Genomic DNA, 15,445 nt, shown 5'->3' with positions numbered 1-15,445 from the left:
TTTGTATTTTTAGTAGAGATGAGGTTTCACCATGTTGGTCAGGCTGGTCTGGAACTCCTGACCTCAGGAGATCTGCCCGCCTTGGCCTCCCAAAGTGCTGGGATTACAGGCATGAGCCACCATGTCTGGACACCATATTTGCTTTCTATCTCCTCCTCTCTATCTCTGGCTGAACCATTTGAAAATAAGCAAATATCATATTATACTGCAAATACCGAGCCCTCATCTCCTAAGAAGGAGTTATTCTATATAACCCCAATAAAATGATGATACCTGATAAAATTAACAATTTCATACTATCATCTAATCCATATTCAAAGTTCCCCATTTGTCTCAAAGATCCAATTAAGAGTCATGCATTGCATTTGGTTGTGATATCTCTTCAGTATCCTTTTGTCTGGAACAGCTCTGCTTCATCTTTCTAAAAAAATTATTGATTTATCTATTCACTGACTTTTTGAGGAGTCCAGGCCAAATGTCATGTAGAGTGCCCCATATTCTCGATTTGTCTTTCTTTTCTCATGGTGTCATTTAACTGGACTTCTGTTCCCTGTATCTTCTTCAAACTTCAAGTTAGAATTAGAGAGTTGATTATACTCAGATTAAATATTTTTATCAAGAAAATGTCATACATGATGTGGAACACTTTATTGCAACACATTAAAATATCTAGTGTCAGGCTGTTGTTCCATTATTAATGATGGCAAATTCAGTCACTAGGGAAGGTGGTGACCACAAGATTTCTCCATTGTTTGGGCACGTTTCCCACTTTATAATTGCTAGAAGTCTGCGGAATGGTACTTGGGCACCATGTGACTCTTGCTTCCCGTAATCTTTCACCTAATGGTTCTTTAAACTATATTCTTTATTTTTTAGAGCAATTTTAGGTTCACAGGAAATTGAAAGCACAGAGGTCCCACATAATCCCCACCTGCCCCAGTCCTCCCAACATCAACATCCCCCACCAGAGTGGTCCATTTGTTACAACTGATGAACCTACATTGACACATTATTATCACTCAAAGTCCGTAGTTTACATTAGGGCTCACTCTTGGTGTTGTATGTTCTATGGATTTTGACAAGTGTGTAATGACATGTATCCATGATTACAGTATCATACAGAGTAGTTTTATTGCCCTAAAAAATACTCTGTTCTCTGCCTATTTATCCCCACTTCCTCCTAACCCTGGGGAACCACAGAACTTTTTACTGTCTCCATAGTTTTGCATTTCCTAGAATGTCATATTGTTGGAATCATACAGTATACAGCATTTTTAGATTAGTTTCTTTCACTTAGTAATATGCATTTAAGATTCCTCTGTGTCTTTTCATGGCTTGATAGCTTATTTCTTTTTAGCACTAAATAATATTATTTTATCTGGATGTACCACAGTTTATCCATTCACTTACTTAAAGACATCTTTGTTGCTTCTGAATATTAACAATTACAAATAAAGCTTCTATAAACATCAATGTTCAGGTTTTTGTGTCAACATAACTTTTCAAGTCCTTTGGATAAATACCAAGGAGCACAACTGCTGGATCATGTGGTAAGAGTATGTTTAGTTTAGTCAGAATCTTCCAGACTGTCTTCCAAAGTGGCTGTAACCATTTTGCTTTCCTTCAGCAATTAATAGGAGTTCCTGTTGCTCTGCGTCTGCATCAGCATGTGGTATTGTCAGTGCTTTGAATTTTAGCCATTCTACTAAATGTGCAATGCACCTCAAGATTTTAACATCTGTTAATGACCCTTGCCTAAATCAGTGATTACACTTGGGCATGAAAATGCTGATTTTCTAGTTTAGCATTCTTTCTACATTTATTAACTGGCCTTCCTCTGTAACAGGTATCATTTTGCTGTATTTTTTTAATAGTCTTTCTTGCAATGGAGGATTCTAAAGAAAAGAATGACTCTCACCACGTGGATTTGTCTTGCTTTGTGCCTCTCAGGGACTCACAGAAAGCTACATGTAACTGACTGTTACTCCATCATTTTGTATGCCTCATAAAACTTAGCCAATATCTTGCATATGACAAGCATTCAGTAATTATTTATTGAATTTAATTTAATTTAAGAATGAGTCTCAAATGCTATTATGGATGTGGTCAATGAACTCTCAGTGTGCTTACAAGTTCCTGGAAAACAAAAATGATATGAATCAAATATATTATGGCAGAAGAGAAATATTTTGAAATACTTTTAAGATTAACATCCCATAATTACTGTTTTACATATCTCTCTCCTCCACTAGACTATGAATTTCTCAAGGGGAAGGACTGGACAAATTAACTTTGTATTTCTGGTACCCAATGAGGGGTATAACTCACAATCAATTCTTCATAAATATTTGCTGAATCCACGAAATAAAGCTGTAAGATTGGTTCATTGTTGGACTATTTTTTTTTCTTCTGTCATTCTAGTATGTCTTTTTAAGCCTGTGGCTTCCTTTCTCAGGTTCACCATGTGGCTGCTAGTGTTCAACAATCACATTTAAGTTCCAACCAGGAAGAAGGGGAAGGCAAAAAGCAAAAAGAGCATTTTCCCCAAAGCCTGCTTCTGCTACTTCTGCTTTTAGCCTCATGACCACTGTCATCTGCAGAGGAAGTTGAGAAATGTCATCTCTTAGCTGGGCATATTGCTCCTCCAATAACATTAGCATTCTGTTACTAGGTAAGCAGGGGTAGTATTCTGGCAAGATCAGTTTGGGGCAAAATTTCCTATTTTTCTATTTTGAAATCCTTGTAGAGTTGTCTTCCCTCTAGTTGAATTCATCCTTCCAATTCCTCTTCTGAGAAAATAATGCTTTGATACACACATCTATATGCACATATATGTACATATATACACATACATAGACACGTACACAAATGCATATATGTATATATTTATGTTATATATGCACATAGAAATATATTTTTCTATACATATGCACATAAAAGCATATATGTATGTATTTATATCCACCATCCCTGTATACACTCACATATACATACACACATATACACACACATACACACACACACACACCTTTTTGTCATAGCTCTCTGGGAGTTCTCTGGGATTGACTGGGATTGATGTTGAGGAAAAGGTGTGAAAGATCAGAACCAATAAGTGCAGGAGAATAGAATTAGACAGGACTCTCTTCTACAATGTCCAGGGGCAGTTTTGATTAGTACAGTACTAGATATTCTTACTCAGGTTTTTGCTTGTTTATTCAGTAATCATGAACTTACACTATAAGCATGTATTCCAAATAATCATTTTGTTTTCTCTTGTAATCACTGATGTCAGGTGCCAAGTGTCTGCCCTGCAATAGTGGGCATGACATTTGGGGAGCCCACTGTCCAGCTGCAAAGGAGGCCTGAGCTTAGCTAGGCCTCTGGACACTGCTGATCAGAAGAGTGAGAGCACAGGTGGATGCGCTATCTATGCACCTTTGTCTGTCTTCGTACCTTTGGCCATGGGAGGTTTGTTCTCAAAACCCCGTTCCTGCCAAAAACTTTTGTGTTTGCTACTGACAGTTTAATCATCAATTCATCATAGCACACCTACATCCCACACAGCCATGAGGAACACAAGACCCAGGTGAAGAAACAGCACTTTATTTCTCTAGAGTTGAATTGTCTTAGCTCTCAAGGCTCCATTTCTACTTACGGCAGATGATTAATCTTACCATTTCCAAGTTATTCCTTATGTCTTCTAGGTTAAAGCCTAGTCTTTTTTGGATAGATAAGTCAAAATTCTACACTCTGCCTCATTCCATTGGGTGGCATTAAGGCATTGCAGGAAGGCACAGGTCTTCTTGGTTGACTTTCTCTGTGGCTTTTGATGTTGATGTCACCCTCCTTTTCACTCTTTGTGGAATTCTACAGCACAGTGTCTGCTGCTGGGATTTCCACCCTGTTCTGCTTTCCAGGGTCCAGGTCATGCATGTCACTCTGCCTGCTCTGCCCATCAGCAATTTCTTTGCTATCCTCTCTGAGTTCCTGCTAGGCCTTTCCCTAAAAAATGTGGTGGTTGGCTAATGATGCCCTGTCCATGTAGTGGCCCATTGCACTTGCAGATTCTGTGTTCCTTCCTTTCCTTGGCTGAGTCTTCTAGGGTATACATTAAGAAGCTCATAAAATGTTTGTGTTTCAAATTTGTGTCTTCCAAAGTCTTGCTTTGCAACTCATATCCCTGTTTTTGACCCTTTGCTCTGGTTAATTTTTTAAATCATATTTTTGCTTGGTCAATACATCTCAGACACAGGACATCCCACTAGGAGCACTACATTGGGTAATGTTTCATAGGACCTTTCTGTGTAATCCCTTGAGAGTCAGTGGGTCATTGCTGGTCACCTGAGCAGGCATACACAGACTGACGGCTGACTTGACTATGCCTCTCAGATTTTACTATAATCTTTCAATTGTTAACTGTGAGGTAACATTTCACATGAAGAAAAACTTAGGAGCGACACTATGAAAGCCTCATTATGCTGACCTCTGCCCTAGCCCTGGAGTAGGAATGCAGAAGATTAAACATCAGAGGCAGAAACATTCAATGAAAGGAGGAATCCAAACCCAGATGAGGTTGTCTCCTGTCCAAAGAGGAGCCAGCATCCTCAGCAAAGCTTTTAGTTCCAGAGAATATAGAGCTTTTGACCCAGACCCAGATGCATTTCAGTGGCTGGGTTAGGAGTCTAGCAAACTTAATAAGGGTTTGGGGTTTGCTCTAAGCAGCTAGGGCTGTGCTTGCTGCTTAATAAAACAGCCAGTAGCCATCTGCTATGGTCTGAATACTCCCCAATATTTTTATACTGGTACTTAATCACCAAAGTGATAGTATTGAGGTGGAGGCATTAAGAGGTGATCAGATCATGAGGGCTCCACCCTCATGAATGGATTAGAGCCCTTATAAAAGGGCTCTAGAAAACTAGCTAACTTGTTTTTCGTTTTTGCCCTTTCTGTCTTTTCTGCCATGTGAGGACACAGCATTTATTTCCTCCAGAAGATACAGAACAAGGCACTATCTTGAAAGCTGAGAGTGGCAGCCCTCACTAGACACTGAATCTGCTGGTGCCTTGTTCTTGGGCTTCCCAGCATCCACACCTGTGAGAAAAACATTTCTATTATTTATCAGTTACTCAGTCTAGGATTTGTTATAGAAGCATAAGTGGACTAAGAGAGAAATTGGTACCAAAAATTGGGATATTGTTAACAACAAATACTTGAAAATGTGAAAGTGGCTTTGGAACTTGGTTTGAAAGTGCATGCTAGGCCGGGCACGGTGGCTCACTCCTGTAATCCCAGCACTTTGGGAGGCTGAGGCAGGTGGATCGCGAGGTCAGGAGTTGAAGACAAGCCTGGTCAAGATGGTGAAGCCCCGTCTCTACTAAAAATACAAAAATTAGCTGGGCATGGTGGTGGGCGCCTGTAACCTCAGCTACTTAGGAGGCTGAGGCAGAGAACTGCTTGAACCTGGGAGGCGGAGGCTGCAGTGAGCTGAGATCGCGCCACTGCACTCCAGCCTGGGTGACAGAGTGAGACTCTGTCTCAAAAAAAAAAAAAAATGCATGCTAGAACAAGGCTAAATTGCTGTGAGCAGAGTGTTAAGGGTGATTTTGGTGAGAGCTCAGCAGAAGAGGAAGAGGTCTTCTTAGAGATTGTCTAAGTGGTTGTGATCAGAATGTTGGTAGAAATATAGACAGGAAAGGCCATTCTGATAAGGTCTTAGATGAAAATTAGGAATATGTTGTTGGAAATTAGACAAAAGGTCATTTTTTTTACAAAATGGGAAGTAACTTGACTGAATTCTGTCTGTGCTTTGGGGAAAGCAGAACTTGCAAGCAATGAACTGGGATATTTGGCGGAGGAAATCTCCAAGTTAAGTGTTCAGGGTGCTGCATGGCTTCTCTTGATGGCTTATGATAAAATGCAAGAAGAGAAGATGAATTAAATATGGAATTTATAATCCTAAAATACACAGATATTAAAGAGTTGGAAATATCTCAGCCTAGCCATGTAGTAAAAAAAAGAAAAAAAAGGCTTGTTTGGGGGAAAATACTAATGGCGGCTGGCAAACTACAATATTATTCATCAAGACAGTGGGAGAATGACCCAAAAGGCATTTCAGAGATATTTGAGGCTGCCACTCCCATCACAGGCCCAGAATTCCAAGATTTTGAGGGCACAGTGGTTTCAAGGGATGGGCCCAGGGCACCAGTGGGACCTTACAGCTCTCTGTCCAGGCCTTCCTCAAGTCTCTGCTTCATATATTCTGGTGCAGCACTCCCAGGATGCCCCAGCTGTGTCTCAAGCAGGCCCAGATGTTGCTGGGGTTGCCGCTACAGATGGCTCAAGCAGTAAACCTTGGCAGCATCTGTGTAGTGCCAAATCTTTAGGTGGGCAGAGTATATGAGCTGTGGAGGCACGGCTACCTCCTCTTTGAAATAAATCTCTGTTGCTTGTAAATTACCCAGTCTCAGATAATTTGTTATAATGGACTAAGACATGAAGATCAAGCAATTTCTTTAGCTGAGTTTTAGAAGAAACGTGACACACAATTGGAAACGTTCAAGCATCAAGGCAGGAAGCAACAGTGCATGATACGAGTTCAAGGTGATGAAAACTCTTACTGTGCTGTGCAAATAGCCGCAGGATTTGAAGTGAATGTAAATAGAGCAATAGAAGAAATAGCTGGCTGGGAATGGGAACACTGCTATTATTGGAGAGACTCCAGCTATGTGTTCAGGGGAACTCAGTGAAGGGTACTTACCAACGTAAGTGAGGAAGGGGGTTGTGACAAAAAGGATAAATATGTCCCAGAGGAAATGATGCCATCAAAAAACCTCACATACAGAATTCTCAGAGGTAATTTTATGATGTCAAAAGCACAATGCATAAAATATTAAAAGCTGATCCGAACTTAGAAAGGTGTGGGAAAATTCAAGAAAGCGTAGGAAAGATGCTTTTCCCATATGGTAAGTAACATGATGAGAAGACAAGCATGGGTTGAACTTAATACATGCTTTACAAAGAAATAAAACACTTTAATTCTCAATGTTTCAAGTGTTTTAAATTACATTGTACAAAGTAAATACTAGTTCTACTATTTTTAAGTTTCTTCATACATTTATAACCAATGGTAATAGAGCTTTTAATGTTTTGGCAAAAATTTTTAATGGTTATGGCATAATTGTAATATTTCCCATTTACGGTTGAGATTGTTTTATATGCTTACAACTTGCACTGAAATTTTTTGGGTCATTTTTATGGTCTTGCACTACTTTTGCTATGCTTTCAATGTTTGTTGCCTCCCAAAATCATATTAAAATTCAATTGCCATTGTAATAATATTAAGAGGTGGGACCTTTAAGAGGCAATTCAGCTGCGAGGGGCTTTGCCCTCATGAGTGCATTAATGCCATTATCACAGGAGTGGAATTCTTATAAAAAGATGAATCTGTCCCCCTCTTGCCTCTCTCTTTCACTCTCTCTTTGCCCTTATGCCATGTCAGGATGAAGTAAGAGGGCCTTTGCCAGATGATGATGGCTCAATCCTGGACTTCCCGGCCTCCAGAACTGTGAGCCAATACATTTCTGTTTATTGTAAATTACCCACTCTATGGTATTCTGTTACAGCAGCACAAAATGAACTAAGGCAAATGGGCAAAATGAGGAATGTCATTATGTAATAATATTTCATTGTATGTTTCTATTTTTTTTAAGAGATGGAGTCTCACTGTAGTGTCCAGGCTGGGCATGAACTCCTGGATTCAAACAATCCTCCCACCTCAGCCTCCCAAGTAGTTGGGACTACAAGTGCATACCACTGTGCCCAGTGTGTTTTTTAAATTTTGAAATAATTTAAAACTTATAGAAAATTTGTGAAATTGTTACAGAGAACTCCCCTATCTCTTTCTTTCTATGTATATGTACATATATAATAACACATATATATTTTTCATCCATTATTATTTTTCTTTTTCTGCATGATGTCTCATTGCATTATTGCCATGTAATCCTCCACTGTATGTTTCCACAAAACAAGGACACTCCTGCAAAACCACAATACAACCATTTACATCAGAAGGTGAATATGTAACTCACAGTCTCCATTCAAATTTCTCCAAACACCCCAATGTTGTCTACTATTGTTTGAAAACATCGACTGGGCACAGTGGCTCACATCTGTAATCCCAGCACTTTGGGAGGCCAAGATGGGCAGATCACCTGAGGTCAGGAGTTTGAGACCAGCCTGGCCAATATGGTGAAACCCTGTCTCTACTAAAAATACAAAAATTAGCCAGGCATGGTGGTGGATGCCTATAATCCCAGCTACTTGAGAGGCTAAGGCAGGAGAATCGCTTGAACCCGGGAGGCAGAGGTTGTGGTGAGCTGAGACCACGCCATTGCACTCCAGCCTGGGCAACAAGGGTGAAACCCTGCTCAAAAAAAAAAAAAAAAAAAAAAAGAAAGAAAATATCAATAATATATATTCATATTGATATTATTTGAAAATATAAATGTCAAGATATTTAAAAAATATATATTACCTGGCTCTGCCGCCTAAAAGCCTAGAATTTATTACTGCCCCAGTAGTAACAAATTGGATTGTTTTTTTGCTTGTAGTTGACATTCTTTTTAATCTCCCTTACTCTGAAACCATTCCTCAGTCTTTTCTGGGTTTCCACGGAAACCCAGGAAAATTTTGGCTTTCCAAAATTCCATGACCTTGGCAATTTTACAAAGTGCAGTCCTTTTACTCTGTAGGAAGACCCTCAGCATGGGTCCATCCAATGTGTCCTCATGTCCAGATATAGGTCATTCAAGCATTTTTGAAAGGAATACCCAGAAATGACAATCCTTCCTCCACCTCAACCCTGACCCTGCCATCAACTTCTCATCTCACCTCACTCCTGGCGCCTCTGAGGGGAGGGAGAGGAAGAAGAAGAAGAAAAAGAAGAAGGAGAAGGAGGAGAGAAAGGAGGAGGAGGAAGAGGAGGAGGAGGCAGAGGGGGAAGGGGTGGAGGGGGAGGAGCAGGAGGAGGAGGAAAGTCTTGCAAGCTTTGGAAATGACCTTGCTTTCTGGCACAATAAGGTACCTCAGGCCCACCTTAAACTTCTATATCAGAACTCGAATTAGCTGTTTCTGTAAGAATTTTCATTCCTGGGTCGGGCGTGGTGGCTCACACCTGTACTTTGGGAGGCCAAGGCAGGCGGATCACCTGAGGCCAGGAGTTCAAAACCAGCCTGGCCAACATGACAAAACCCCATCTCTACTACAAATATATATATAAAAAAGATAGCCGGGAGTGGTGGCAGGCACCTGTAATACCAGCTACATGGGAGGCTTAGGAAGGAGAATCGCTTGAACCCGGGAGGTCTCCACCTCCCGGTAGAGGTGAGCCGAGATTGCGCCATTGCACTCCAGCCTGGGCAAGAAGAGTGAAACTCTGTCTCAAAAAAAAAAAAAAGGAATTATTTTTCCTTCCAGCAGAATATCAGACACCAAAATCTAGGATCTTAGGTTGCTCATTACTACTGAAGCAGCAATAAATTCTAAGGTTTGTTTTTTTTTTTAAAGTGGCAGAGCCAGATAGTATATATTTTAAAATATCTTGACATTGACATTTTCAAATCAACTTTAGCATTGAATCATTTTAACTTGTTTTTTATTCTACATACATCTTTTTCCTCTTACATTGAAAATCTTTCTTCCCATAGCTCTTCTTCATTTTCTTTCAATATAAGGAGAATAGTTACAAAACACATAAATATTACTACAAACAGCAAAACTGCTGAGGAAGTTCAAAATTCCCCTGAGTTTCTTTTTATTTCTAGAATGCCTTCCACTATAAGCACATGGTTAAAGTACTATGTTCTAAAGGAAATTGAGATACATGTTCCTGTGTTATTAACTTGATATACACACAAGTACATTTGTTTCAGTTTGTTTAAAATTAAAAATATTCTTTTAAGATTTAGTTTTAGTTATTGTTTGGAATAGGTAATTCATATTAATTATTCAAAGAACAAAGTTATATAGCCAGGTACTCATGGTGGATATCCTTCTATTCCAGCCATAACTACCCCATCCCATTTTTCGTGCTTTCTCTCTCTTTCTCTACGAATATATACATATATATATATACATATATATACACGTCCATATGAATTTATACACACACACACACACACATACACACAAACACATGATTTTGATGTACCTAAGTTTATCTTTTAACCCTACCGAACTCTGACATGGCCTGGAATCCTTGTCAACCCCTCCTAGAGATTAATCACACTTGGCAACTGGGGTGAAATCTAGTTGCCATCTCACAACATCGAGCAAAGCTATGCTCGATGTTGGCTTTCCCAATTACATGAGCTATTCAAATCCTTGTTGATCCAGCTGCATTCGGCACAAGACAGGGCAGAGACTACTCAGTGGTCTATTGCAAGTTCCAGGTGCCAGGAAATGAAGTATCTGCCTTGTTTACAATTGCATTCCTGGCACATATTATGTGCTTAATAAATATTTTCTGAATATGTGAAATAACAGTCACCATGAAGAGAAGTCTGCTGACCTGAAAACTTAGCTTCTAATGTGTTTGGGTTCTGCTCAGCATGCCCCATCAGATGTGGACACCAAGAAGCTCTCTACAAAGATTAGTGTGGGTCCTGGATGGTCAGTGGTGCTGAGGTGTTCCAAGTTAAAAGTCAACTGACTTCTCTGGCAGTAAGTTCATTGGGCTGCATATTTTCTACTCAGGTGAAGGGAGGGAAAAGATAGTGGCTCTCAAATTGTGGTCTCAGCAGTGTGGTCTCAGCAGCAACAGCATCCCCTTGGAACTTGCTGGAAATACAAATTATTGGGCCTCACCCCAGACCTATGGAATCAGAAACTCTGGGGAGCAGCCCAGCAATTTCAATTTGAACAAGGCCTGCAGGTGATACTGGTGCACACTCACGTTTGAGACCCACTGGGCCATAATCTACAGAGGACTGAGGATCTGTGCCAGGTGCAGAGAGAGAAAGGTGTCTGGCCAGCATCAGAGCATAGGAATGCAGGTGAGAGGGCTCAGGTCCTCCGACTGAGGTGTCAAGGAGGGATTCCAAACCTGTAGAAGGCGGGAGAGAACAAAACATGTCTTGAGCCTCTGCCTGAGCTTGGCATACTGTGTAGCAACAGGGATTCAGGTGGAAGGGTAGGAAATAAACAAGATCCTGGATTATGTTACAGAATCTTGTTTACAAATACAAACAACAACAACAACAAAAAAGTCGTGACCCAACTTTTGGAAGTGTAGCTTCACAATGGATTAGCTAAGAGTTTGACTTATTTTTATTTTACCTGAACCACTTGTCATGGGTTCGTTAGTTTACCCATGAATGTGTGGCAGGCAGAAGTCTAAGAGGGCCGCAAGGTTCCTGCCTGTGGTGTGCACACATCTTTTCCAAGTCATTCAATCAAACAAGAATCAAGGCATTGCTGTGAGGGGATTTTGCAGATGTTATTAAGGTCCCAAGTTAGTTGACTTAAGAAAAGGGAGATTATCCTCTGTGGATCACATCTAACCAGGTAAGCCCATTAGAGGAGACTGGGCTGACCGGGCTCTTGCTGACAGAAGAGACTAGAAGGATAAGAGGAATTCAGCATGAGGGAGATTCTCCATGCTGATTTGAAGGTGGAGGGAACCATGTGACAAGGAATGACTGTGAGTGGCTTCTGACAGCCAGCAAAGAAATAGGACTTCAGACCTGCAACCACAGGAACGGATCCCTGCTACTCCACATGAGCTCGAATGAGAAACGTAAGCTTCAGATGTCCTTGTCAGCACCTGGAGCAGAGGACCCAGCCATGCTGTGCTCAGGCTTCTGTCCTGTAGACTGTGTGAAATAAATAAAGTTGTTTTAAACAGCTGAGTTTGTGTTACTGTGTAACATCAAACATAGGAGATCAAGAATCCTAAATTAAAGGGAGAAGAGGACTGCCTGGTGGTTATCACACATCCTGCTAGTCTCGTCCTTGCCTCCATCAGCACGGTGAAACCTTCCTGATAGGGACTGGTGACCTGGAGGTTGCACCCTCAGCAGAACTGAGGACCCGCCTGAGCAGGCCAAACGGGCAGCTTTGAAAATGGAAAGGAAGGGCAGGTATCAGAGGCACTGTAGAAAGAAGTGACTATGTGACCACTGTGACTGAGGGATCCAATGGTGGACGTAGTCTAAATGCCTTTGCCTGACATTTAATGTCTTTGTAATTTGATTCTAACTAGTTTTTCTGGATTTTTTCCCAGTGACTTAAGTTCTGTGCCACCTAGCTTACCCAGAGTCCAAGGAGCAAGCTGTTTATATTCCCAACTCTCTCACTCGCTAGCACTTTTCCCAGCCTGGAATGAGCTCTCTTCTCTTCTTCCACAATTGACAATTGACAGTCCCAACTGACAGTTTAGAGACAGAGAGAGGCAGTGGCCCTTCCATGTGTTGTCTCTACTAAATACTGAAAAATGAAGAAATGCCAAATAAGAGTCACCACACCTGTGGCTTTAAAAATTGACTGTTACATTTTTAACCCAGAAAATACACTGTAGTATAATTTTGATAATGACACAACTACAGGATTTATTTTTTAAAAAAGCATTAACTCATGATGCTTGCTATGTATTCTATAATGAGCATAGTCTTCTTCCAGAACTTTGAGTGGACTCTACGACAATGTATGTAAGATTTAGTAATGTGAGGCCCAGGCCTGATTCCCACCTCCCAGAGCCCTCTTGGCCCCATCCTGCCTAAACACCACATTCTTAGACGAGTGGGTCCTCCATCCCATCACAGCTCTGATTCCATTTTCTCCATCGCAGTGCACAGTGACAGCACTTTTCCTGAGTTATTGTCTGATCTGTTTATTTTTGCCTTCTATTGATAATCAATTTTAAGTACATATGCCATTTGTGTGCTATCCATTCAGCTGATTTTTAAGCCATTCATTTATTTAACCAACATTTTTCTTTTTTAAATTTCCAACTTTCATTTTAAGTTCAAGGGTACATGAGCGGGATGTGGAGGTTTGCTACGCAGGTAAATGTGTGCCATGGTGGTCAGCTGCGCAAATCAGCCCACCACCTAGGTATTAAGCCCAGCATGCATTAGCCATTCTTCCTCCCACTCCCGACCCTATGGCAGGCCCTAGTGTGTGTTGTTCCTTCTCCTTGTGTCCATCCATGTGTTCTCATTATTCAGCTCCCACTTATAAGTGAGAACACGCAATACTTGGTTTTCTGTTCCTGCATTAGTTTGCTGTGGATGACGGCTTTCAGCTCCATCCATGTCCCTGCAAAGGACATATCTTTCCTTTTTATGGTTGCATAGTATTCTGTGGTGTATATGTACCACACTTTCTTTATCCAGTCTATTATTGATAGGCATTTAGGTTGATTCCATGTCTTTGCCATTGTGGATAGTGCTGCAGTGAACATATACGTGCATGTATCTTTATAATAGAATGATTTATATTCCTCATGGTGTATACCCAGTAATGGGATTGCTGGGTCTGATGGTATTTCTGGTTCTAGGTCTTTGAGGAATCGCCACACTGTCTTCCATGTGGTTGGGCTAATTTATGCTCCTGCCAATAGTGTAAAAGCATTCCTTTTTCTCCACAACCTCACCAGTATCTGTTGTTTTTTGACTTTTTAATAATAGCCATTCTGACCGGTGTGAGATGTGGTTATCTCACTCATTGTGGTTTTGATGTGCATTTCTCTAACGATCAGTGATGTTAAGCTTTTTTTTTTCATGTGTTTAACAAACATTTTTCAAATACCTGTTTTGTTGAAAGTTGTATACTAGGCTCTAGGGATTACAGCTATGACAAAGCACCGAGGATTATTTTTTTCATAGTAAGTCTAGTGGGAGACAGATAGAAAACAACGAATTGAGTAAAAATATTTAATTCCAGTTATATGTCATGGAGGAAAAATGCATTGCTCTCAGAGAATCCAAAATAGGTCTTACCTAGAGAGATTGATGTGCTTTGTTACCCCATAGTGTTTCACATTATAGGGATACAGTAGCTATTAATTAATTGCTTAATGAGCAAACCAGGATTTCTGCCATTCATAAAGTACATAAAACCTTACTCTTTGCATGAAATAGATGAAAAAAATCACAGTAGATTTAAAGATAAACACTTTGATAGTTTTTTATATTTCAAGTTTATTGTGGATAGATACCTGGTTTCCTTTTACCTTTTGGAACTTACTGAAATATATCCATGGTTCTGAAATAGAGTTGTAGGACAGTAATGGATCTTTTGAAGTTATTTGGCCTATTGCCAGAATTTTGACATCAAAGTAAAGTTCAACAGTGAGCCTAACACTAAGAAACTACATTGGCTAATAAAATGGCCTGGAAGACTTGATAGAACACTTACCATTTGGGGCTGTTGTGAAATTTTCTTAATTGTACAAGCCATCTTTGAAATTTTTACAACATAATAGGTACAAGGTTAATTGTAACAAATGTAGTTTGCCCAGACTATTTAGACTAGATTAAAAGTGATAGCAAAAAATTAATAAAAGTGATTTTGAAGAAATATTTTTAGTTGAATATAGAAATGCAAATCGGATCCACTATCATAAAATTTACAAAGGTGTTTCTCCCTTATTAGATATTAGGTTTTGTTTTTACATAACATCCTATTTTATGCAGAGCACAACATGCAGCCAGTCTAGGCCTGCAGAGCTCGTGAAACTAAAATAAAGACATCCATTTCAATAATGCCCCAAATGAGATTGATGGCTATCATCGCTCCCCAACTGATCAAAAGGAATTGGGGCTTCGGGAGGTCATGCATAAGTCACACAAGTGACCCAAAGCTAGACCCTGTCCTGGTACTCTTTCCACAACATCACATCTGAAAAATTTATACAATTAAATATATATATATATAAGTAAAAACATACACATAAATAAAACCAACTCTAACAGAGCAAAATCCATTTAAGAGAAGTAGGAGTTGCAGAACACAGCTTCCTTTATTGATTCTGTCAAACTCCAAGGACTTAGGGGTGCTAGAGAGTTATACTTTATTAAAATAATCCACGAAAATTACTGTGTGTGTGTTTTCATTAATAAAATATTGTCTCTTTCCTGGAGTTGAGTCTTCCTTCCTGTAAGCAGATTTGAATGTTGTTATAATATATTTTGAGGCACTCTAAGAAGGGAGGAAAGGACACAGAGTGGAAATGGTCACAATTCTGGTTGTCTGAGGAATGTGAAATCCCTCTGACCCTGCAGTGATTTCACCAGTCCCATTTTTCTGCTTGTAGTTCTGCAAATGGCCAACCATACTGAACAGCTTGGTCTGACTGCAGGTGCCAGTCTCCCCATGGAGCTGCTTCTGAGATCTTTTTTTCTTCTGCAATCTCAGGGATTTTTATCTGCTCATTACTACATGC

This window comes from Gorilla gorilla, chromosome 7 (genome assembly GCF_029281585.2).
Source record: "Gorilla gorilla gorilla isolate KB3781 chromosome 7, NHGRI_mGorGor1-v2.1_pri, whole genome shotgun sequence".
Classification (NCBI taxonomy): domain Eukaryota; kingdom Metazoa; phylum Chordata; class Mammalia; order Primates; family Hominidae; genus Gorilla; species Gorilla gorilla.
Note: the sequence above shows the minus strand (reverse complement) of the source record.